General features: G+C 44.9%; 1 protein-coding gene across 1 annotated transcript in view; it reads left to right on the top strand.

The window, feature by feature from the left end:
* The first annotated feature begins 662 nt into the window (after positions 1-662).
* Positions 663-25,824, top strand: part of LOC135543304 (collagen alpha-1(VIII) chain-like) — a 37,848-nt gene continuing 12,686 nt past the window's right edge. The window contains 1 exon segment of the mRNA XM_064970477.1: positions 663-724. The gene's annotated coding sequence lies outside the window, so the exon portion shown is untranslated.

Here is a 25,824-nt window from a genome sequence, read left to right as displayed (position 1 = left end):
TCTCTCTATCCACCTCTCCTCTCCTAATCCATCTCTCTTCTCTCTATCCAACTCTCTTCTCAGGAGAATACCTCAGGAGAATACCTCTCCACTCTCTCCCTCTCTTCTCTCTCTCCCCCTCTCTTCTATTATCTTTCTCTCTCCCTCTTTCACACTCTCTCGGGGGCTACCTCACCTCTCCCTCTGCCCACCTTCTCTTAGGGGTACTCCTCCCCAGTAGCTCCACCCACCTGCACATGATAGCCTAGACTCCTCACCAGTAACTCCACCCACCTGAACATAAAAGCCTAGTCTCCTCCCAAGTAGCTCCACCCACCTGAACATAAAAGCCTAGTCTCCTCCCCAGTAGCTCCACCCACCTGAACATAAAAGCCTAGTCTCCTCCCCAGTAGCTCCACCCACCTGAACATAATAGCCTAGTCTCCTCACCAGTAACTCCACCCACCTGAACATAAAAGCCTAGTCTTCTCCCCAAGTAGCTCCACCCACCTGAACATAAAAGCCTAGTCTCCTCCCCAGTAGCTCCACCCACCTGAACATAAAAGCCTAGTCTCCTCCCCAGTAGCTCCACCCACCTGCACATAAAAGCCTAGTCTCCTCCCCAGTAGCTCCACCCACCTGCACATAAAAGCCTAGTCCATGCTGTTTACTTCTGTTCAGGGGTCTGTATCACACTTCTGTAACTCCAGTGATAGTTCCCCTCAACAGACACACACTGAGCAAGGTAAGGACATCCTATAGGTTTCCTGGAGGAAGGTGTGGTCTGTCAGGATTCATTTGGCTGATATTATGATGATGATTTGGAGGGGTTTTGCGAACTGGGTGTTTACCAGGAGTGTATTCTCATTCTCTAGACCTGGTACCACCTGACTATTTGGTGCTTTCAATGTCTGCATTTTTCTCCTCCGGTGAGTTTGTGTATTCTGGCAAAGGTGTCGAGGGAACGGGGCGAGATTCTTTGCACGTGTCTGGGTTGTTCTGAAGGCTATGTGGTTAAAATGAGGAGGACGTGCAGCTCAAATTGTTCAGTGTTCATTGGGACTTTTGTAACCTTTCAGAGATTCCCTGAAAAAGATCCTGCTGAAATAACCCTAAATCTCGTGATGATGAGGCACTTATTTTTCCAAAGAGAAAAGGACATGTGAAACAGACAGTCTGTTCAGTAGAAATCCAGGGCTTGTCAGAGGTGTTAACTCTGAGAGAACTGACCCAGTAGCTTTACTTCCAGTCTAGTTAGTTAAAACCACATCATGTATTAGGATGGTGATGTCAGAGGTGTTAACTCTGAGAGAACTGACCCAGTAGCTTTACTTCCAGTCTAGTTAGTTAAAACCACATCATGTATTAGGATGGTGATGTCAACCACATCTTCCAGTCTAGTTATTAAAACCACATCATGTATTAGGATGGTGATGTCAGAGGTGTTAACTCTGAGAGAACTGACCCAGTAGCTTTACTTCCAGTCTAGTTAGTTAAAACCACATCATGTATTAATGGTGATGTCAGAGGTGTTAACTCTGAGAGAACTGACCCAGTAGCTTTACTTCCAGTATTAGGATGGTGATGTCAGAGGTGTTAACTCTGAGAGAACTGACCCAGTAGCTTTACTTCCAGTCTAGTTAGTTAAAACCACATCATGTATTAGGATGGTGATGTCAGAGGTGTTAACTCTGAGAGAACTGACCCAGTAGCTTTACTTCCAGTCTAGTTAGTTAAAACCACATCATGTATTAGGATGGTGATGTCAGAGGTGTTAACTCTGAGAGAACTGACCCAGTAGCTTTACTTCCAGTCTAGTTAGTTAATACCACATCATGTATTAGGATGGTGATGTCAGAGGTGTTAACTCTGAGAGAACTGACCCAGTAGCTTTACTTCCAGTCTAGTTAGTTAAAACCACATCATGTATTAGGATGGTGATGTCAGAGGTGTTAACTCTGAGAGAACTGACCCAGTAGCTTTACTTATTAGGATGGTGTCTAGTTAGTTAAAACCACATCATGTATTAGGATGGTGATGTCAGAGGTGTTAACTCTGAGAGAACTGACCCAGTAGCTTTACTTCCAGTCTAGTTAGTTAATACCACATCATGTATTAGGATGGTGATGTCAGAGGTGTTAACTCTGAGAGAACTGACCCAGTAGCTTTACTTCCAGTCTAGTTAGTTAAAACCACATCATGTATTAGGATGGTGATGTCAGAGGTGTTAACTCTGAGAGAACTGACCCAGTAGCTTTACTTCCAGTCTAGTTAGTTAAAACCACATCGTGTATTAGGATGGTGATGTCAGAGGTGTTAACTCTGAGAGAACTGACCCAGTAGCTTTACTTCCAGTCTAGTTAGTTAATACCACATCATGTATTAGGATGGTGATGTCAGAGGTGTTAACTCTGAGAGAACTGACCCAGTAGCTTTACTTCCAGTCTAGTTAGTTAATACCACATCATGTATTAGGATGGTGATGTCAGAGGTGTTAACTCTGAGAGAACTGACCCAGTAGCTTTACTTCCAGTCTAGTTAGTTAAAACCACATCATGTATTAGGATGGTGATGTCAGAGGTGTTAACTCTGAGAGAACTGACCCAGTAGCTTTACTTCCAGTCTAGTTAGTTAATACCACATCATGTATTAGGATGGTGATGTCAGAGGTGTTAACTCTGAGAGAACTGACCCAGTAGCTTTACTTCCAGTCTAGTTAGTTAAAACCACATCATGTATTAGGATGGTGATGTCAGAGGTGTTAACTCTGAGAGAACTGACCCAGTAGCTTTACTTCCAGTCTAGTTAGTTAAAACCACATCGTGTATTAGGATGGTGATGTCAGAGGTGTTAACTCTGAGAGAACTGACCCAGTAGCTTTACTTCCAGTCTAGTTAGTTAATACCACATCATGTATTAGGAGGGTGATGTCATCTCCAGTCTAGTTAGTTAATACCACATCATGTATTAGGATGGTGATGTCATCTCCAGTCTAGTTAGTTAATACCACATCATGTATTAGGATGGTGATGTCATCTCCAGTCCAGTTAGTTAATACCACATCATGTATTAGGATGGTGATGTCATCTCCAGTCTAGTTAGTTAATATCTCATCATGTATTGGGATGGTGATGTCATCTCCAGTCTAGTTAGTTAATAACACATCATGTATTAGGATGGTGATGTCATCTCCAGTCTAGTTAGTTAATACCACATCATGTATTAGGATGGTGATGTCATCTCCAGTCTAGTTAGTTAATAACACATCATGTATTAGGATGGTGATGTCATCTCCAGTCTAGTTAGTTAATACCACATCATGTATTAGGATGGTGATGTCATCTCCAGTCTAGTTAGTTAATATCACATCATGTATTAGGATGGTGATGTCATCTCCAGTCTAGTTAGTTAATACCACATTGTGTATTAGGATGGTGATGTCATCTCCAGTCTAGTTAGTTAATACCACATTGTGTATTAGGATGGTGATGTCATCTCCAGTCTAGTTAGTTAATACCACATCATGTATTAGGATGGTGATGTCATCTCCAGTCTAGTTAGTTAATACCACATTGTGTATTAGGATGGTGATGTCATCTCCTGAATATGATCATATGCTAAATCCTTCGCTTAGCAGTCAAATATTATTCATATTATTCACATTCATATCATTTGAGACAGAGAGAGAGAGAGAGGCTGTTGAACACAGATTAACCCATTGAAAACATACCTCCAGCAGTCAGGATATGTGCAGCCTGATGGCCTGTCCTTGTAAAGTCAGTAGGCCCTGTGTCCACTAGACATGACTGTGTGGCTCTGGGCTTCTTAATGGGTTCCCTAAAGCCCCATGCAGCATCCTAGCTTTACCTTCACTTCCTGGCCCATAGATCTGAGCCTGGACCCTGAGGACGACTCTATTCTGTCCCCCCTCTCTTCCTCTCTCTCATTCCCCCCTCTTTTGCTCTCTCTCTTTCCCCTCTCTTCATCCCTCTCTTCCTATACAAGGATTAGATACAGCAGCAGGTTGTTTCTGTTGTCTCTGAGGTTCATTGTGGGAGCATTCCGTGGTGTCTGCTGTGCAGCCTGAGAGAGAGGGCCAGAAAAAGGCCTGGGCAGCGGGTTGTCACTCTACCCTGCCCAGAGGGTCACTCTCCCCCTGAAGGTGTGGAACCACAGTATCCGGTGTGATCTGTCTTAGACCGCTCAGCCATTCCAGGGAGGGGTGGATGAAATTGTTTGGAATTCAACTTCTAAGCCGCGACCTATTGTATGTGTTGTGTGAGCTAAGGGTGGTGCCCTTGCCTTGTTCAGGGTGAAGAGGTGATTCAGGTGTAGTCAGTTGGCAGAGATTTGACTCGACAACGATGTTCTTTGCTAGTTTAAAATAAATCACACCTGGTGATGTCATTTATTTATTTATTTTCTGAAGTTTATTTGGACAGGGACAGCATGCAACAAAAACATGCGTTGCTCCAGATTTAGCAAACAGCTCATTTACATACTTAGTCCCTGGGCAGGTGAACATATACTGTAACCGCGACAACATTATATACAAAAGGACAACATATGTACATCAGACATTTAAAAACAACAGGAAGGACATATAGAATATATAATTCAATTCAATTCAATTTGCTTTATTGGTATGACGTAAAAATTTACATCTTGCCAAAGCTTACTTTGAATATTTACAATATTAAAATAATTGTAATGAATATTGTCAACAGGACAACAGTAACAACAATAACCAAGGGTCAAAATAACTATTGAACAATATAGAGGACATGTTGGTTGGTCTGTCAGACACTGTCCCTCATCTTATGGCAGGCAGCAATGTAGTGCGCTGCCAACCCACAGCTCTCTGCGTCCTCCCCCAACAGGATGGGAAGCCTACTCTCATCAGAGAGGTCTTTGCCACAGCTCTCTGCGTCCTCCCCCAACAGGATGGGAAGCCTACTCTCATCAGAGAGGTCTTTGCCACAGCTCTCTGCGTCCTCCCCAACAGGATGGGAAGCCTAGGATCTTTGCCACAGCTCTCTGCGTCCTCCCCCAACAGGATGGGAAGCCTACTCTCATCAGAGAGGTCTTTGCCAACAGCTCTCTCAGAGAGGTCTTTGCCACAGCTCCTCCCCCAACAGGATGGGAAGCCTACTCTCATCAGAGAGGTCTTTGCCACAGCTCTCTGCGTCCTCCCCCAACAGGATGGGAAGCCTACTCTCATCAGAGAGGTCTTTGCCACAGCTCTCTGCGTCCTCCCCCAACAGGATGGGAAGCCTACTCTCATCAGAGAGGTCTTTGCCACAGCTCTCTGCGTCCTCCCCCAACAGGATGGGAAGCCTACTCTCATCAGAGAGGTTTTGCAAAGCTCTCTGCGTCCTCCCCCAACAGGATGGGAAGCCTACTCTCATCAGAGAGCCACAGCTCTCTTCCTCCCCAACAGGATGGGAAGCCTCTCTCTGCGTCCTCCCCCAACAGGATGGGAAGCCTACTCTCATCAGAGGTCTTTGTTTTATATTTCATCAGACTTTGCCACAGCTCTTTCCTCCCCAACAGGATGGGAAGCCTACTCTCATCAGAGAGGTCTTTGAAACCTTGAAGGGTTTCAAATTTGGAGAAATTACACTCTCTAATTGTTTTATATTTCTGACATTTTATCAGGAAATGCAGCTCTGTCTCGGGTTCTGCTGTGTTGCTGTCGTTGCACAGCCTTTCCTCTACAGGGAGCCAGGTTTTTCTCTCTCTTTCTCTTTCTTTCTTTCCCTTCTGTCTGTCTGTCTGTCTGTCTGTCTGTCTGTCTGTCTGTCTGTCTGTCTGTCTGTCTGTCTGTCTGTCTGTCTGTCTGTCTGTCTGTCTGTCTCCTACTCTCAGCTAATACCGTTGTATAAGAAGTGTTTACAAGGTTTAGGGGAATGTGCCCTGGGATCACACAGCTGCAGTGGCTGTGATTTGAGCACACTACCAAATACGGGACAGTAGCAGTCTATCCCTAGCAGATCAGCCCTACTGCCGGGAGCAGAGAAGCCCTGTTCCGTTCCACTGCAGCTGCTGTATCTGGTTCTTTTGTAGCTCGTCAGGATGTAACACCCACTGAATAGATGTATTGATAGTGCATTTAATTACGGTGCCTTCAGAAAGTATTCACACAAAGTATTTCCACATTTTGTTGTGTTACAGCCTGAAGATTGAGATTTTGTTTCACTGACCTACACACAATACCCCATAATGTCAAATTGGAAGTATGTTATTATTATTTATTTTTTTACAAATGAAAAGTTGAAGTGCCTTGAGTCAATAGGGATTCAACCCCTTTGTTATGACAAGCCTAAATAAGTTCAGGAGTAAAAATGGGCTTAACAAGTCACATAATAAATTGCATGGACTCACTCTGTGTGCAATAATATCTAAGGTCCCTCAGTTGAGCAGTGAATTTCATACACAGATTCAACCACAAAGACCAGGGAGGTTTTCCAATGCAAATAAAGGCACCTATTGGTAGATGGGTAAGAAAAAGGCAAACATTGAATATCCCTTTGAGCATGTTGAAGTTATTAATTACACTTTGAATGGTGCGTCAAAGATACACCGAGGCCAATGGTGAATTAAAATAGTTAGAGTTTAATGGCTGTGAAGGGAGAAAACTGAGGATGGATCAACAACATTACAGTTACTCTACAATATCAACCTAAATGACAGAGTGAAAAGAAGGAACTTCCTGTACAAAATAACAAATATTTAAAACATTCTTACTGTTTGCAATAAGGCACTAAAGTAAAACTGCAAAACAAATGTGGCAAAGAAATGAACTTTGTCCTGAATACAAAGCATTATATTTGGGGCAAATCCAACACCTCATGGTGTTGGCTGCATCATGTTATGGGTATGCTTTTCCTCGGCAAGGACTAAAGAGTTTTTTTAGGATAAAAATAAATGGAATAGAGCTAAGCACAAAACCTGGTTCAGTGTGGTTTTTAACAGACACTGGGAGACAAATTCACCTTTCAGCAGGACAATAACCTAAAACACAAGCCCAAATATACACCGGAGTTGCTTACCAAGATGTCATTGAATGTTCCAGAGTGACCTAGTGACAGTTTTTACTTAAATATGCTTGAAAATCTATGGCAAGACTTGAAAATGGCTGTCTAGCAATGATCAACAAACAACTTGTTTGAGCTTGAAGAATAATGTGCAAATATTGTATAATCCAGGTGTGCAAAGCTCTTAGAGACTTACCCAGAAAGACTCACAGCTGTAATGGCTCTTAGAGACTTACCCAGAAAGACTCACAGCTGTTATCACTGCCAAAGGTGAATCTAACATGTATTGACTCAGGGGAGGGAATACTTGTGTAAATTAGATATTTCTGTATTTCATTTGAAATACATTTGCAACAATTTCTAAAAACATGATTTCACTTATTTCATTATGGGGTATTGTGTGTAAATGGGTGAGACCAAATATATTTAATTTGTTTTGAATTCAGGTTTGTAACACAACAAAATGTGCAATAAGTCAAAGGGTACAAATCATTTCTGATAAAATAACTTGACAGTTATGTGGATATCTAAAATAAAATACCTTCAAAGTTATGTAGATTCTGAATTGAATTATTCATAGTGAATTTAGTAATATTACTGACAAAATAACTTGAAAGTTATGCAGATATGTGGAGTCATATTCTTAATAAAATATCCTTGAAAGTTACGCGGATGATGTCTCAAGCGAATGGCATGGAATTGAGAATTCCTACGGCAGTTTTGTATGGCATGTGATATGGCATGTGAAATGGCATGTGAAATGGCATGTGTATGGCATGTGATATAGAACATATTTGATTGCTGAACTGTATAATAGGTTAAGTTGTCTCTGACATCCATCATGTTCCTTATTCTCATCACTATCCTGTCTGGCCCGTGGCTGTACTGTACATCTCTCTTCTGAGAGATCCTAAATGATACTGGGTTTGGTTTAATGGTCTGGAGTGAAGCCATCAGCATGTGGGTAAAAACAACCCAACATGCTGTTATATATATTTTATGGTGGATTATGGTACAGGGGGGGAAGGAGAGATATGTGTTATGGTAACACCTTATGTAACCAACGGTAATAACATTTTATTATTAACATGGCGTTACATGGTAACTGCTTTGTAACTGCAGGTTAAAGTGTTACCAGTGTTATTGTGAAGAGAGCATTGACGACAGAAGCCAAAGTCCCTTAGACTGGTCTCTTGGATGGGATATTTCTCACACTGCAGTAGTTGGAAAAGTACTCAATAGTCACACTTGAGTAAAAGTAAAGATACCTTAATAAAACATAACTCAAGTCAAAGTGAATGTCACCCAGTAAAATATTACTTGAGTAAAAGTCTTAAAGTATCTGATTTTAAATGTACTTAAGTACAGTGGTGGAAAAAGTACTGAATTGTCATACTAAAAAAGTAAATGCTATACATCAAATTCCTTATATTAAGCAAACCAGACTACACAGGTTGTTTTTTATATTTACGGACAGACGGACACTCTCCAACACTCAGACATGAGTCTCCTGATCAGAGGCAGTAGGGATTACATTGCGTTATATTGATAGGTGTGTGAATTTGACCATATTGCTTGTCCTGCCTGAGCATTCCAAATACAATGAGTACTTTTGTGTCTCAGGGAAAATGTATGGGAGTAAAAAGTACATATTTTCTTATGTAGTGGAGTAAAAGTTGTCATAAATATAAATAGAAAAGTCAAGTACAGATACCCCCCAAAAACTACTTTAGTACTTCAACATAGTACTTTACACCACTGATACTGTGACATGATTTATCATCAGTTATTTATATCAGTTATGTCCATGGATTTAAACATGTATAGAATAGAATACCTTTATTGTAAATTAGATTAGAGTTCAGTTCCTGGAGGGTTTACAACATTCATTACAGCTCAAGCTGAATAAGAATATCGTGCCTCTCCACAAAAGTGTGGCCTAAAATATGCGACAGCTCACAGTTCCCAGTGTTAACAACACAAATAGTCTTAGTCTGAGATCACCAAGTATTGTGAAGGTACCAAAGCCTTCCCAACATAAAGTCAGCCTCTCCTCAGCTTATTTGTGACCCTCTTGACCCCTCGCTGACCCTGACCTCCATTACAACGTCCTATTCCACCCAGCTCTGTGAACTGTGTACTGCTGAGGTCATCGTGATCACCATTGGTTTCCCACCTCTGGAGGCTGAGAGCTACGACCAAATAACTCAGGGTGACTCCTGTAGCCTTGCTCTGTAAAGAGAGCGTCTATGTGTGAAGGAATGCTGGAAAAGGCCAGGCACACACACACATCGATCAGCTCATAAAATGGGCAGGACAACGGGAGTATTGGCAGAGGCGCTGACCTTTGCAGGGCAGGTATTTAGGCTGCTGGGAGTTGGGAGTGGAGTAGTGTTTGTGATGGGATAAATCACATCGGACAAGGCCAGATGAACAGCACATACAGGGAGAGGCGAGGGGAGAGGAGGGAGAAGAGAGGAGAGCAGAGGGGAGGGGAGAGGTTAAGGAGGGAGGAATGGAGAGGAGAGCTGGGGAACAAAGTTAAAGTGAGAGAAAGACAAAGGATCAGGAGTTAGTTGGAGGGAGGATTGATTCCTCTGCTGCTCCCCACACTACTGCTGTCAGAGTGGGACAGGAGACCTCACAGCCATCTCATCCTCATACAGTTGTCTGATGGGGCTAACAGGTCTAGCTCTCTTTCTTTCCCTCCCTCCCTCTTTCTTTCTCTAATCCTCTTTCTTGGGCTGTCTCTCTCTTGCTGTCTCTGTGTCTCACTCTCCTTCTCTCTGTCTCTCTCTCGTTTTCTCTCAGTCTTTCTCTCTCTCTTCCTCTTTTCCTCCCTCCCTCCTTCCTCCTTCCCTCCCTCCCGCCCTGTCTCTCTGTCTCTGCTTCCCAAGGGTCTTCACCACTAGACCAGGTCAGCTGAGTGAAGTGTGGAGTGGTGTTCCTGAATACACAGAGAGAGCACCCACAGATGAGATGAAGACTAGAGGGAGAGAGAGGCTTAGGTCCCGATGGGTTTTACAGTCCCCAGATGTGTGTTTGGCTCCCGCTCGGCTCTGTCAGCTGATCGGAAATTCCTGTGGAACCAGTGGTGCGTCTTTCCCTTTGAAACTCCAGAATGCTGCTGGGAAAAAGTCTAAGTGGGATACCTTTGGACGTCCCAACTCTGACGTCACCCCATTGAACTTGAAATATAAAACAGTTCAGTTAGTGTTAGGTAAGGGTTATGTTTAAGATTAAGGTAAATGATAAGGTTAGGATTTGGGTTTAAGGTCGAGAAGTCACAAGGTTCCCAGATATCACTAACACATACTGCTGCTAATACGGAGCGGCTCTTCTTCTGTTTAACACACTACTCATTATTGGAGGCTGCTGAGGAGAGAACGGCTCATAATAATGGCTGGAACGGAGCAAATGAAATGGCATCAAACACCTGGAAACCATGGAAACCATGTGTTGATGTATTTGACACCATTCCACTGATTCTGCTCCAGTCATTACCGTGTGTGTGTGTGTGTGTGTGTGTGTAGAGTAAGGTTGGAGTGGTTGCCATGGTTACCCGTGGACATCGGTTGGGCGAAAGGGAATGGGATGACACCAAAGACAATGGGCTTCTTTAGGGCACCAGCCACAGCCTGTAGGAAGGGAACCTGAACTGAGGCTCTGATCTAAAATCAGCTTACTCTCATCATATCCTAACCTTACCTATTAGATGAGGAAATGCTAAACTTGACCTTGGATCAGTGAGTACTGATGTAGGATCTTATTTTGAGCCAGTTTCCTACAGCAGGAAAATAATGCTGCAGCAACAAAAAATGTGAATTATGTGGATTATAATTATTGAACATTTTTTGTAGGGGTTGATACATTTTTTGTTAGGACAAATAAAGTCTGACATTTTAAAGTGGAAATTACAACCTTTAGGAGCCTTTTTAAACCTTGAATACACTACAAGTTTCAGCAACAAAACAAAAAGTTTCAGCAAGAAAAGAGTGATCAAATTAAGACCCTACATCTGTAGGGTAAAACTCATTTTATTCAGGGAAGGAAAGAGAGCACACAGATAGGTCCATGGGAAGGTGTCAGGCATTTCCCTCTGGTATTCTGTGTAGAAATTCCAAGGGCAGCTTTGTAAGATTTACAGTACTTTGTCTCCAGTCACGCGTCCTACCTTTGTGTTCAGAGGACATGATCCACATTCAACTTAAACTGTTCAGGCTTGATTTCTGGAACCGACGCAAGCAAAACGGCATCAAGTAAAGCCCAACGTGGTAAAAATGAAAATCCTTCCTTTTGTTCCCTCCTTTTCCCTCACTCCGTCTCTGTTCCATAGAATCTGTTTAACCCACTAACCTGTCTGTTCCGTCTTAGCTTGTCTCCACTGCCAGTCTTCGAGTGATATGCGTCATATACAGCGTGTTGAATATGTTTCAAGTTTCAACGTTTATTCGTCACGTGCACAGGATACAACCGGTGTAAAACAGTACTGTGAAATTCTTCCTTGAGAGCTCTTTCCCAACAATGCAGTGATAATACTATAGAGAATAATAGAAAATAGGATTCAAAAAATACACTAAAAGTACAATATGGCAGGATAAAAAAAACGGTTTTCAGTTTTTGTGAACATTAGAAACATTAGAAATACATCTGATGGTATTCTGGGTAGAGAGAGAACTGGTCCTCTGAGCTGCGTATTGTCTTACTGAGCGTCATAACAGAGAGTCTGATTTTACCACCTCAACAGTCCAGAGTTCGGATCAGTGGAAAACATGATATTATCCCTTATTTATTTGCTTGCTGTGTCCGTGTTTGAAGTGAGGTTGCAGTTTGATCAGAATCAGAAACAAGCAGTGTTCGATTTGGACAGACGATAACAGGGCCAGTAATGTTCACGTATAAGTTCACTTGTCAACTTCTCTTGTTCACTGCATGTGTACATAGTGAAGGGGTATTAGGCCAAGGGGTGCCGTTGAAACAGCGATGCCAGACCTGACTACAGACTACTAAAGAAGCACATATCTGTGCTCAACAGCATGGTTGGTATTCAACATGCTTTTCCTCATGATCCCCTTTTGATTATTGAGAATTAAAGTTACCATCTGGAAGCAGTCAGGGAAATACAGACGAGAAATGGAAATGTGATTATTTTCAAACCCCCGAGTTGGGGGCGATAAAAGAGTTGTGGCGCGGGACCAAGCAGACACTGCTGTGGTTGGAAGTGGTGGCAAAGGTGGTAGGAAATAGACATCCTGTGGTAGAATGGCAATAGCTTCTTTAAAAAAAAATGATTTGAGTCAGTTAAGAAAAAATTCTTATTTACAATGACAGCCTACCCCGGACAACGCTGGGCCAATTGTGAGCTGCCCTATGGGACTCCCAATCACATCCGGATGTGACACAGCCTGGATTTGAACCAGGGACTGTAGTGACACCTCTGGCACTGAGGAAAGTGCCTTAGACCCATGCGTCACTCGGGAGCCACTTTGTGGCACTATCATTATTGTTTTGCACCACACTAAAAATCCCAGGTTAGTGTCTAGGTCAGGGCTCCCCAACCCCGTTCCTGGAAAACTACTGTCCTATAGGTAGAAAACCTGCAGGGGTTGCTCACCAGGAACAGGGTTTGAGAGTCCTGGTCTAAATATTGACAGAGGGTTGGGAGAAATACATTTTGGCAGCCCGTTGAAGGAATATTTAGACGTTTGACTGACTTTTGTTGTTCCAACAGCAAGCCCCGGAGAACAACGTGGGAATTGTATTGCAGTCATGTGAATCTGATAAGTAAATAAGGCAGGGAGTGGGGAGGAAACAGGTTGCTTTTGCAGCTGAGAGCTTGGACCCGGCTCAGTTGTTGGATTCTGACTCTGCTGTGTGCCGGACTCCGTCTCCCTAGCTCCTCGGCCAAATTGAGGAGCCAAAGAAGATGGCTCCCACAGGCCTCTTGCAATTGGTCCGTCTAGAATTCCTTGGAATATCCAAGACTGTCACCCGATTGGTTGATGTGTGAGTGGGCTGCGTGGAGACTGGAAAACAGCAGCTGTGAACCCTTGTACCCCGGCTCTCTTTAACTCTGGGTGTCTGGCCCTCACTGTCCACAGGGGGAGTAGTTAAAGAACATTATTGTTAAATGAACTAGGGGTGTTGGTAGGACAGGTGTTGGTAATTGAATAGGATGTGTTTTGGTCTGGTTGCTCTCAGATTGACACGTCCTTGGAGACGTGCCATGATGCATCTGTTTTAAAGAGCCTATTGCTCTTCTCAGTTTTCACTGCTGTTGTTGTTGTTAATTGTTGTTGTCAGTAACCCCTTATTTCCGGGTCATATACTTTTTATTATTATTATTTACTCATTACAAAGCGACTAAATTAAAACATTTCCAATTTGTAAGTCGCTCTGGATAAGAGCGTCTGCCAAATGACTTAAATGTAATGTAAATGTCTATTGCAGTGCAGCCCGGTGTTCATCCGTTCGTGTTTGGCAGCACTCAGTCCTCTGTCCATGGTGCTGGATACATACATTGCAAACACAATAGTTCAATCTTTTTCTTCCTGAAAATCTTATCGGATCAGAAATATACCTCTTGGTTTAAAGTAAATGCTGGTGTCTTGGTATCCCCTCTCAGCTCTTTCATGTTTGTGTATTATTTTAATCAAAGCTGCAAATCATTCTTAATCCAGAGGTCTCAGAGTCATTTCCGACATGAAGCCTAAGGGATGTCTTCTGAGTCTGGGAATAATTGTCTCGCTGATCACTGTGGATGCCAAGAGTGTGCAAAGCTGTCGAGGCAAAGCGTGGCTACTTTGAAGAATCTCAAATATACAATATATTTTGATTTGTTTAACACTTTTTTGGTTACTACATGATTCCATATGTGTTATTTTAGAGTTTTGATGTCTTCACTATTATTCTACAATGTAGAAAATAGTCAAAAGAAAGAAAAACCCTGGAATGATTAGGTGTGTCTAAATTTGGACTATTACTGTATATATATAATAAGATGATAAAAAAATAGAATGACAAAGCTGTAAAACATTATTCTAAATACAAACCATCAGCTCAGTGAATACCATTGGTGTTTAATATGTGTAACGGCGTTCTTCTTTTGTTGAAGGAGAGTCGGACCGAAATGCAGCGTGTAAGTTACTCATGTTTAATAGTGAAGACAAACGAACGAACTATACATGAACAACTAATAAATACAAAACAACAAACAGAACGTGAAACCTGTTACAGCCTGACTGGTGCACACTACACAGAGACAGGAACAATCACCCATGAAATACAAGGTGAAAACCAGGCTACCTAAATACGGTTCCCAATCAGCGACAACGAGAATCACCTGACTCTGATTGAGAACTGCCTCAGGCAGCCAACCTATTTAACACACACACACCCCTAATCAACTACAATCCCAAACACTACAAACCCCAATACGAAAAAACAATACATAATAACCCCATGTCACACCCTGGTCTTACTAACTAATAAACTAAAACACAAAATACTAAGACCAAGGCGTGACAAATATGTATTTTTTTACACACTTGTATTTAGTTTTCTATGTCAATATGTCTTTGTTGTAAATGTGTTGTGCCAGACTGGTGGCAGTTATAAAATAATACAAAAGTTGGAGAGTTGCAGAGTTAGCTGAAATTATGTTGATTAGCTTTTTTCATTATTTTGTTGATTTTCTCTTGAACCAGAAAGTCTATATACTAGAAACTTGTAGACAATATGGACACAGATATAAAATAATTATACTATATATTAGGGCCGAGATACCAGTATTTGTTATTTTGCAAAAATGAAAACACGAGGCAGATCATACTCTTTAAAACCTGCTGTATATAAAATATTGGGTTCATCTTTTTATTTGTTTATTTGGTTCCCCCTTAGCTTTTGCAGAAGCATCAGCTACTCTTCCTGGGGTCTACAAAACACACAAAACATGACAAGTAATAGAACACTGAAAGACAAGGACAGTCACAACTTTTAAACACAACAATTTACAAACACCACAACTAAAAAACAATGTGTGTGTGTGTGTGTGTCCCCTCATAGTCCAGCTTTTTTAAAGGTACAGTAATTCTTCTGTTTGACTGAGTAATGGAAGATGGAAGGGAGTTCCATGCGATCATGGCTCTGTATAACACTGTACGTTGCCGTGAATTCGTTTTGGACTTGGGGACTGTGAACAGATGCCTGGTGGCATGTCTTGTGGGGTATGTATGTATGGGTGTCTGAGCTGAATGTCTGTGTAATCAAATAACAATCTGGAGTTTTCATTGCAGTAATATTTCTCATGGAAAGAAGCAGTTAGTCTCTCGTCAACCCTCAACCAGGAAGGACTGGCATGTTGTTGATGTTAGTTCTGTATGCGTAGTTAAGGGCGAGGCGTGCTGCTCCGTTTTGAGCCGGGTTCAGCCTTGCTAGGTCTTTCTTTGCTGCACCTGACCATATTACCGGACAGTAATCAAGACCAGAGTCTTAACAACTAGTACAGTTGATTTCTGTGTCAAAAATGCAGAACATCTTTTTATACCAGAGTGATAGCACCTCCACTACTGTCCAGAGTGATAGCACCTCCACTACTGTCCAGAGTGATAACACCTCCACTACTGTCCAGAGTGATAGCACCTCCACTACTGTCCAGAGTGATAACACCTCCACTACTGTCCATCGTGATAGCACCTCCACTACTGTCCAGAGTGATAAAACCTCCACTACTGTCCAGTGATAAAACCTCTACTACTGTTCAGAGTGATAGCTCCACTGTCCAGAGTGATAGCACCTCCACTACTGTCCATCGTGATAACACCTCCACTACTGTCCATCGTGATAGCACCTCCACTACTGTCCAGAGTGATAAAACCTCCACTACTGTCCAGTGATAAAACCTCCACTACTGTCCAGTGATAAAACCTCTACTACTGTTCATAGTGATAACACCTCTACTTGTCAGGACCCGGTTACGAACCTGGGTCTCCGGAGTGAGAAACAGTCACTTAACCAACTGAGCCACGAATAGTCAGCAGAACCCAGAAGATGAGGCAGACACAGCAGTACTTAAGAGGGTGTATTTAATAAAGTAAAAAGGAGAAGTCCTACAATACAAAAAATGGCAAATCCAAAAGGTGGTAGGTATAGCACAAAAAAGCCTCAAGAGATACTCAAAAACAAAAACAGAAATCCACAAGAGCATCCACCGGAAACGACAAGAATACACAGAACACTAGGGCTGGGTGCTAACATACAAACACAGAGCACAGAACTGAGGGAAACTAAGGGTTTAAATACAATCAGGGAAAACGAGGCACAGGTGCAAATAATAATGGGGAACAAGGGAAAAAACATAAGGTCAAAAAGCACAATGGGGGCATCTAGTGACCAAAACCCGGAACAACCCTGGCCAAATCCTGACAGAATCCCCCCTAGGAACGGCTCCTGACGTTCCTACCAGCTCTCTCAGGGTGGAGGGCCCTGAACTGACGAATGAGGTCAGGGTCCAGGATGTCTTTGGCAGGAACCCAGGAGCGCTCCTCGGGACCGTAGCCTTCCCAGTCCACCAGATACTGCCAGGACCGCTGCACCCGGCGGGAATCCAGTATCCGATGGACGGTATAAGCCGGCTGGCCTCCAATGACACGAGGCGGAGGGGGAGGTCTGTCTGCCGGGACAAGGGGAGAAAAAACAACAGGTTTTAACAATGAAATGTGAAATGTGGGATTAATCTTAAGGGATCTGGGTAAGTGTAGGCGATAGGAAACTGGGTTAACTCTCCTGGCAACCTTGAAGGGACCGATGTATTTTTGGGACAGCTTGCGAGACTCCACCCGTAGAGGTAAGTCTCTTGTGGAGAGCCAGACTCTCTGGCCGGGGCGCAGGGTAGGCCCGGGACGGCGACGTCTGTTGGCTTGTTGTTGGTACCTCTGTGAGGAACGCATAAGATTAAGACGGGTCTTCCTCCACATAAGCCGACAGCGTCTGACGAACTTCAAGGCTGAAGGCACTCTGACTTCTGCCTCCTGGTCCGGGAACAATGGAGGAGCATAGCCAAACTGACACTCGTGCGGGACATACCAGTGGAGGAGGAGCGCAAGGTGTTGTGCGCGTATTCGGCCCAAACAATAAAGGATGACCATGTGGACGGGTTGTCACGAGTCATACATCGGAGGGTGGTTTCCAGCTCTTGATTCATCCTCTCTGTTTGGCCGTTGGACTCCGGATGGTACCCTGAAGATAGACTGGCAGAAGCCCCCATGAGTTGGCAGAAGGCCTTCCAAAACCTTGAGGCGAACTGGGGACCTCTGTCAGAAACCATATCTTGAGGTATGCCGAAGACTCGGAACACATGATTAATTACCAACTCAGCCGTTTCCTTGGCAGAAGGTAACTTAGTCAGAGGGACGAACCTGGCCGCCTTTGAAAACCTGTCGATTATGACTAGGATAGTAGTATTGCCATGGGATGGAGGAAGTCCAGTAATAAAGTCCAATGAGATATGGGACCAGGGTCTGTGGGGAACAGGTAAAGGGTGAAGGAGTCCTTGAGGGCGTAGGTGAGAAGATTTGCCCTGGCAGCACACGGGGCAGGCATTGACGAAAGTGGCAACGTCTTCTCTTATGGTAGGCCACCAGAACTTACGCTGGATGAACTCCAAGGTGCGACCTACGCCCGGATGACAGGTGAGGCGAGAGGAGTGCCCCCACAGAAGGACCTGAGTCCTCACTGCCTTGGGGACAAACAACCGATTGGCAGGACCTCCTTTCGGGTCCGGTTCGCTAGCTTGAGCACGTCTCACGGTATCCTCAACTTGCCACGAGATCGGAGCCACAATCTTAGCAGCAGGAAGGACAGGCATGTCCGTGTCATCTCGAATGGCAGGAGCGTAGACTCGGGACAGGGCATCCGGTTTGAGATTCTTCGACCCGGGCCGATAGGTGAGGATAAACTGGAATCGATTGAAGAAAAGAGACCATCTAGCTTGTCTAGAGTTCAACCGCTTCGCCTGCTGGATATACTCCAGATTTTTGTGGTCCGTAAGCACTTGAAACGGGTGAGAAGCCCCCTCGAGCCAGTGTCTCCATTCCTTCAATGCCATCTTAACCGCTAGGAGTTCACGATCCCCCACATCGTAGTTCCTCTCAGTCGGGGTAAGCCGGTGTGAGAAGAAAGCGCACGGATGAAGCTTCTTGTCTTCACCCCTCTGAGACAGGACAGCTCCAACACCAACCTCTGATGCGTCTACCTCCACCACAAATGGTTCATCCGTAGTCGGTAGTATCAGGATGGGAGCAGAGAGAACGCGCTGCTTGAGTCCTTGGAAGGCCGTCTCAGCTTCTCTTCCCCACAAAAACCTTGCATTGCCACCCTTGGTTAAAGCTGAGAGAGGGGCTGCCACCAAGCTGAAGTTCTTGATGAACTTGTGGTAAAAGTTTGTGAAGCCCAGGAAACGCTGAACCTCCTTAACGGATTTGGGGGTGGGCCAATCCGCTACCGCCTCTACCTTCCTGGGGTCCATTTGGACTCGACCGGGTTCCACTACAAATCCCAGGAATTGTACTCGGGATGAATGGAATTCACATTTTTCCGGCTTAACGTACAGATGGCTGTCTAGGAGGCGTTTGAGTACTTGTCTGACATGCTTAGTGTGTTCTTGAAGGGAGCTCGAAAAGATGAGGATGTCATCCAAGTAAACGAACACAAATATGTTAAGCATATCCCTAAGCACATCGTTTATGAGCGCTTGGAACACCGCTGGGGCGTTGGTCAGGCCGAAGGGCATCACCAAGTATTCATAGTGACCAGTAGGCGTGTTGAAAGCGGTCTTCCACTCGTCACCAGGTCTGATCCGCACAAGATGGTATGCGTTCCGCAGGTCAAGCTTAGTGAAAACAACTGCTTCCTGGAGCAGCTCGAAGGCTGTGGCCATAAGGGGTAGCGGGTAACGGTTACGGACGGTTATGGCATTGAGTCCCCGGTAGTCGATGCAAGGAAGTAATCCACCGTCTTTCTTGGCCACAAAGAAAAACCCTGCTCACGCCGGGGAGGTGGATGGACGCATGAGGCCTGCTTCCAGAGCATCCTTGATGTAGGTATCCATAGCAGCTCGTTCGGGTGGAGATAGGGAAAAGATCCGACCCCTGGGGGGGCAAGTGCCCGGAAACAGGTCGATGGGGCAATCGTAAGGTCTATGGGGTGGTAGCATGGTGGTCCTCTGTTTGCTAAACACCAGTTTGAGGTCATGGTAACACTCGGGAACTCGGGTCAGGTCGATGGATTCTAAAGACTCGGGAATAGAACTCGGGGAATTCTGGAAAATACAAGTAGCTTGGCACGTAGGACCCCACTGCTTGATAGTGCCCATAGACCAGTCGATGTGAGGGTTATGGCTGTGAAGCCAGGGGTATCCAAGGACGAGAGGGAACTCGGAACAGGAGATCAAATGAAAGTTCATCAATTCCTGGTGTTTTGAAACTGAAAGTCGCAAGGAGGTAGTGACATGAGTGACAAGTCCAGATCCCAAAGGGCTTCCATCCAATGTAGTAACCCTCATGGGGTCACTTAGAGGTTCAGAGGGAACGCCATTCTCCTTCGCCCAGACACCATCCATGAAGTTACCTGCGGCTCCAGAGTCTACCAAGGCTTGAAGGTGAAGCTTGTGGTTGTCCCAGGAGAGGGTGACTGGAATGAGCAGACGGGAGTTGGACGGATGGGAGGAGGTTATGTTTCCCGTTACAGTTCCCCCGGTCTGTACGGGACAGAGCGTTTCCCTGGAGCCCGGGACACGTGGAACGGAAATGGCCCGGTTTGCCGCAATATAGACAGCGTCGCTCCTCATCCGGCGGTCTCTCTCAGCCTGGGAGATGCGTCCAATCTGCATGGGTTCCGATGGAGCCAGCGAGGATAAAGGTGGGGACTCGGAGCTGGGACTGATAGGGGCTAGAGGTCTACGGTTGAGTTCTCTCTCTCTCAGACGCTGGTCAATGCGTGAGGCCAACTTGATCAGGGACTCGAGATTGTCCGGTGGTTCCCGAGTGGCCAGTTCATCTTGGATAGTGTCGGAAAGGCCTTTCAGAAAGCACACCGTGAGCGCCTCGTTGTTCCAGCCACTTGCTGCTGCCACCGTGCGGAACTGGATGGCATAGTCCGTCACGCTGCGCCAACCTTGGTGGAGAGTCAGCTGTTTGGCTGAGTCAGAACCACTGCTTGGGCCTTGAAACACTCGTTTGAATTCCTCAACAAAGGCAGAGTAGCTGGCACAGCAGGAACTATGGGCATCCCACACAGCAGTAGCCCAGGCCAGGGCTTTTTCCGACAGCAGGGTGATGATATAAGCGATCTTAGACCGGTTGGTGGGAAACGACGAGGGTTGTAGCTCAAAGGAGAGAGAACATTGGGTGAGAAACCCTTTACAAGCACTTGGATCACCTGAGAACCGTTGGGGAGGTGGAAGACGAGGTTCAGCCAGGGGGTTAACTGCCATGGGTACGTGAATCTGAGGTACTGGGACGGGAACTGTTGCCGGGGTAAGACGATCAGATATTTGCTTAATGGAAGTCAGCATCTCCGACAGAAGATGAGAATGTCTAGCCATTAAGGCCTTTTGCTGAACCAGGGCGGCTTCGTGGCGTTGGACAGTCTCCTGGTGGTGGGACAGCATGGCAAAAAGGTCCTGGGAACTGGCTGCCTCTGGGTTCATTTTTGGCTCTGTGTTTCTGTCAGGACCCGGTTACGAACCTGGGTCTCCGGAGTGAGAAACAGTCACTTAACCAACTGAGCCACGAATAGTCAGCAGAACCCAGAAGATGAGGCAGACACAGCAGTACTTAAGAGGGTGTATTTAATAAAGTAAAAAGGAGAAGTCCTACAATACAAAAAATGGCAAATCCAAAAGGTGGTAGGTATAGCACAAAAAAGCCTCAAGAGATACTCAAAAACAAAAACAGAAATCCACAAGAGCATCCACCGGAAACGACAAGAATACACAGAACACTAGGGCTGGGTGCTAACATACAAACACAGAGCACAGAACTGAGGGAAACTAAGGGTTTAAATACAATCAGGGGAAAAGAGGCACAGGTGCAAATAATAATGGGGAACAAGGGAAAAAACACAAGGTCAAAAAGCACAATGGGGGCATCTAGGGACCAAAACCCGGAACAACCCTGGCCAAATCCTGACACTACTACTATAGAGTGACAAAACCTCCACTACTGTCCTCAATGATAACACCTCTACTACTGTCCAGAGTGATAACACCTCCACTACTGTCCATCGTGATAACACCTCCACTACTGTCCATCGTGATAACACCTCCACTACTGTCCATCGTGATAAAACCTCCACTACTGTCCAGAGTGATAACACCTCCACTACTGTCCAGAGTGATAACACCTCTACTACTGTCCAGAGTGATAGCACCTCTACTACTGTCCAGAGTGATAACACCTCTACTACTGTCCTCAATGACAACACCTCCACTACTGTCCAGAGTGATAACACCTCTACTACTGTCCAGAGTGATAGCACCTCTACTACTGTCCAGAGTGATAACACCTCTACTACTGTCCTCAATGATAACACCTCCACTACTGTTCATAGTGATAACACCTCTACTACTATAGAGTGACAAAACCTCCACTACTGTCCTCAATGATAACACCTCTACTACTGTCCAGAGTGATAACACCTCCACTACTGTCCAGAGTGATAACACCTCCACTACTGTCCATCGTGATAAAACCTCCACTACTGTCCAGAGTGATAACACCTCCACTACTGTCCAGAGTGATAACACCTCCACTACTGTCCAGAGTGATAACACCTCTACTACTGTCCTCAATGATAACACCTCCACTACTGTCCAGAGTGATAACACCTCTACTACTGTCCAGAGTGATAGCACCTCTACTACTGTCCAGAGTGATAACACCTCTACTACTGTCCATAGTGATAACACCTCCACTACTGTCCAGAGTGATAACACCTCCACTACTGTCCATAGTGATAACACCTCCACTACTGTTCATAGTGATAGCACCTCTACTACTGTTGATAGTGATAACACCTCTAAATCAAATCGAATCAAATGTATTTATATAGACCTTCGTACATCAGTTGATATCTCAAAGTGCTGTACTGAAACCCAGCCTAAAACCCCAAACATCAAGCAATGTAGGTGTAGAAGCACGGTGGCTAGGAAAAACTCCCTAGAAAGGCCAAAACCTAGGAAGAAACCTAGAGAGGAACCAGGATATGAGGGGTGGCCAATCGTCTTCTGGCTGTGCCGGGTGGAGATTATAACAGAACATGGTCAAGATGTTCAAATGTTCACAAATGACCAGCATGGTCAAATAATAATAATCACAGTAGTTGTCGAGGGTGCAGCAAGTCAGCACCTCAGGAGTAAATCTCAGTTGGCTTTTCATAGCCGATCATTAAGAGTATCTCTACATTTACATTTAAGTCATTTAGCAGACGCTCTTATCCAGAGCGACTTACAAATTGGTGAATTCACCTTCTGACATCCAGTGGAACAGCCACTTTACAATAGTGCATCTAAATCATTTAAGGGGGGGGTGAGAAGGATTACTTTATCCTATCCTAGGTATTCCTTGAAGAGGTGGGGTTTCAGGTGTCTCCGGAAGGTGGTGATTGACTCTGCTGTCCTGGCGTCGTGAGGGAGTTTGTTCCACCATTGGGGGGCCAGAGCAGCGAACAGTTTTGACTGGGCTCTACCACTCCCGCTGTCTCTAGAGAGTTGAAAACAGCAGGTCTGGGACAGGTAGCATGTCCAGTGAAGAGGTCAGGATTCCATAGCCGCAGGCAGAACAGTTGAAACTGGAGCAGCAGCACAGCCAGGTGGACTGGGGACAGCAAGGAGTCATCATGCCAGGTAGTCCTGAGGCATGGTCCTATGGCTCAGGTCCTCCGAGAGAAAGAAAGAATTAGAGAGAGCATACTTAAATTCACACAGGACACCGGATAAGACAGGAGAAGTACTCCAGATATAACAAACTGACCCTAGCTCCCCGACACATAAACTACTGCTGCATAAATACTGGAGGCTGAAACAGGAGGGGTCAGGAGACACTGTGGCGCCATCCAACGATACCCCCGGACAGGGCCAAACAGGAAGGATATAACCCCACCCACTTTGCCAAAGCACAGCCCCCACACCACTAGAGGGATAACTTCAACCACCAACTTACCATCCTGAGACAAGGCCGAGTATAGCCCACAAAGATCTCCACCACGGCACAACCCAAGGGGGGGCACCAACCCAGACAGGAAGATCACGTCAGTGACGCACCCCCTCCTAGGGACGGCATGAAAGAGCACCAGTAAGCCAGTGACTCAGCCCCCGTAATAGGGTTAGAGGCAGAGAATCCCAGTGGAGAGAGGGGAACCGGCCAGGCAGAGACATCAAGGGCGGTTCGTTGCTCCAGAGCCTTTCCGTTCACCTTCACACTCCTGGGCCAGACTACACTCAATCATATGACCCACTGAAGAGATGCATCTTCAGTAAAGACTTAAAGGTTGAGACCGAGTCTGCGTCTCTCACATGGGTAGGCAGACCATTCCATAAAAATGGAGCTCTATAGGAGAAAGCCCTGCCTCCAGCTGTTTGCTTAGAAATTCTAGGGACAATTAGGAGGCCAGCGTCTTGTGACCGTAGCGTACGTGTAGGTATGTACAGCAGGACCAAATCAGAAAGATAGGTAGGAGCAAGCCCATGTAATGCTTTGTAGGTTAGCAGTAAAACCTTGAAATAAGCCCTTGCCTTAACAGGAAGCCAGTGTAGGGAGGCTAGCACTGAAGTAATATGATCACATTTTTTGGTTCTAGTCAGGATTCTAGCAGCCATATTTTGCACTAATTGAAGTTTATGTAGTGCTTTATCCATGTAGTTGGAAAGTAGAGCATTGCAGTAGTCTAACCTAGAAGTAACAATACCATGGATTAATTTTTCTGCATAATTTTTGGTTCAGAAATTTTCAGATTTTTGCAATGTGACTGGATTGGAAAAAAGCTGTCCTTGATATGTTCGTCAAAAGAGAGATCAGGGTCCAGAGTAACGCCGAGGTCCTTCACAGTTTTATATGAGACTGCTGTACAACCATCAAGATTAATTGTCAGATTCAACAGAAGATCTCTTTGTTTCTTGGGACCTAAAAAAGCATCTGTTTTGTCCGAGTTTAAAAGTAGAACGTTTGCAGCCATCCACTTCCTTATGTCTGAAACATAGGCTTCTAGCGAGGGCAATTTTGGGGCTTCACCGTGTTTCATTGAAATGTTCAGCTGTGTGTCATCCGCATAGTAGTGAAAGTTAACATTGTTTTCGATGACATCCCCAAGAGGTCAAATATATAGTGAAAACAATAGTGGTCCTATAACGGAACCTTGAGGAACACCGAAATTTACAGTTGATTTGTCAGAGGACAAACCATTCACAGAGACAAACTGATATCTTTCCGACAGATAAGATCTAAACCAGGCCAGAACTTGTCTGTGTAGACCAATTTCGGTTTCCAATCTCTCCAAAAGAATGTGGTGATCAATGGTATCAAAAGCAGCACTAAGGTCTAGGAGCACAAGGACAGATGCAGAGCCTCAGCCTGATGCCATTAAAAGGTCATTTACCACCTTCACATGTGCAGTCTCAGTGCTATGATGGGGTCTAAAACCAGACTGAAGCATTTTGTATACTCTAATACCATAAATAGTGATACAACCTCTACTACTGTTCATAGTGATAACACCTCTACTACTGTCCAGAGTGATAACACCTCTACTACCATAACTAGTGATAACACCTCTAATACCGTAAATAGTGATAACACCTCTACAACTATCCAGAGTGATAACACCTCCACTACTGTACATAGTGATAACACCTCTACTACTGTCCAGAGTGATAACACCTCTACTACTGTATATAGTGATACCACCTCTACTACTGTACATAGTGATACCACCTCTACTACTGTACATAGTGATACCACCTCTACTACTGTCCAGAGTGATAACACCTCCACTACTGTCCAGAGTGATAGCACCTCCACTACTGTCCAGAGTGATAACACCTCCACTACTGTACATAGTGATACCACCTCTACTACTGTACATAGTGATACCACCTCTACTACTGTCCAGAGTGATAACACCTCTACTACTGTCCAGAGTGATAACACCTCTACTACTGTACAGTGCTGTATGATGGCCAAGTTGGGCAGGGCAGTGAGATGGAGATGGCAGCTCAGTGTTAAAACCCCAGCTGTCTGAGAAAAGTAATGGAACTCCAGGATCTCTCATTCATCATCGTTCTGTTGCAGGGCCCTAGTCTGCACTGCACCGCAACGTATCGGACCTGTGGCAGAGTCACAAGCAGTCTCATGCCTCGGGAAGCCCCCAATTCCAACACCACCAAATACAGAGGGAAAGTACAGAGACCTGTGGCAGAGTCACAAGCAGTCTCATGCCCCGGGAAGCCCCCAACTCCAACACCACCAAAAACAGAGGGACAGTACAGAGACCTGTGGCCAGAGTCACAAGCAGTCTCATGCCTCGGGAAGCCCCCAATTCCAACACCACCAAAAACAAAGGGAAAGTACCGAGACCTGTGGCCAGAGTCACAAGCAGTCTCATGGCCCGGGAAGCCCCCAACTCCAACACCACCAAAAACAGAGGGAAAGTACAGAGACCTGTGGCAGAGTCACAAGCAGTCTCATGGCCCGGGAAGCCCCCAACTCCAACACCACCAAAAACAGAGGGAAAGTACAGAGACCTGTGGCCAGAGTCA

The sequence above is a fragment of the Oncorhynchus masou genome, chromosome 7 (genome assembly GCF_036934945.1).
Source record: "Oncorhynchus masou masou isolate Uvic2021 chromosome 7, UVic_Omas_1.1, whole genome shotgun sequence".
Lineage (NCBI taxonomy): Eukaryota > Metazoa > Chordata > Actinopteri > Salmoniformes > Salmonidae > Oncorhynchus > Oncorhynchus masou.
The sequence above is the reverse complement of the archived record's forward strand: the minus strand, read 5'-3'. Positions and strand labels throughout refer to the sequence as shown.